Source organism: Schistocerca piceifrons, chromosome 2 (assembly GCF_021461385.2).
Source record: "Schistocerca piceifrons isolate TAMUIC-IGC-003096 chromosome 2, iqSchPice1.1, whole genome shotgun sequence".
Taxonomy (NCBI): domain Eukaryota; kingdom Metazoa; phylum Arthropoda; class Insecta; order Orthoptera; family Acrididae; genus Schistocerca; species Schistocerca piceifrons.
In genome coordinates this window covers 1010538498-1010539354 of record NC_060139.1, presented here as the reverse complement: position 1 = coordinate 1010539354, position 857 = coordinate 1010538498, and positions in this window count along the sequence as shown.

The window sequence follows — 857 nt, the reverse complement described above, 5'->3', positions numbered from 1 at the left end:
CGATCAATTTCTAGAGTTTGTACACTGTGGAAAAAATCACGCTGTAGCTCAAACGCAATAGTGCGTGCAGCCGAAGTGAAATAGTGCCAATAATTTGACGAACACCGCGAGGACGTCGGTGATGCAGATCGGCAAGTAAGACCATTGACATCGACCACAAGCGACAATGCCTAGGCAGTCGAGGAAATGATTCGCAGCAGTCACGGAGTACAGAGGTTTTCCACCGATGAGGACGCCAACACAGCGGTTCTCCAATGGCTAAGTGACCGAAGAGCAGGTTTCTATCGTCGAGAAACTGAACGCTTAGTAGAACTTTCCAGTGCACAATTTGCTACTGTTGATTCATCCGTATTCCGCAGACGACAATTGCTTCTGTGCTCCTTAAGGCAGGTGTTAACGCTCCATTTTGCAACTACTGTGAATACCTTAAACCAAGAAGAAAACCGAGCGAGGTGGCGCAGTGGCTAACACACTGGGCTCGCATTCGGGAGGACGATGGTTCAGTGCCGTGTCCGACCATCTTGATTAAGGTTTTATGTGATTTTCCCTAAATCGCTCCAGGCAAATGCCGGGATGGTTCCTTCGAAAGGGCACGACCGACTTCCTTTCCTAATCCGATGAGACCGATGACTTCGCTGTCTGGTCTCCTCCCCCGAAACAACCCAACCAAGAAGAAAGGTGGGCGCATATTTGAAGAGATGCAACAGCCTTGTAGTTGCCAGTGTACACAGGAAATACAAAAACATACTGTGGTTTTTTCAAGAACTATTGATTGGTATGGTAGGATGTACAGAGAGGCCATAGAAATTCAAAAGCCCAAAGTCAACTTTAACGGAAGAGATGAAGGATTGAAATAA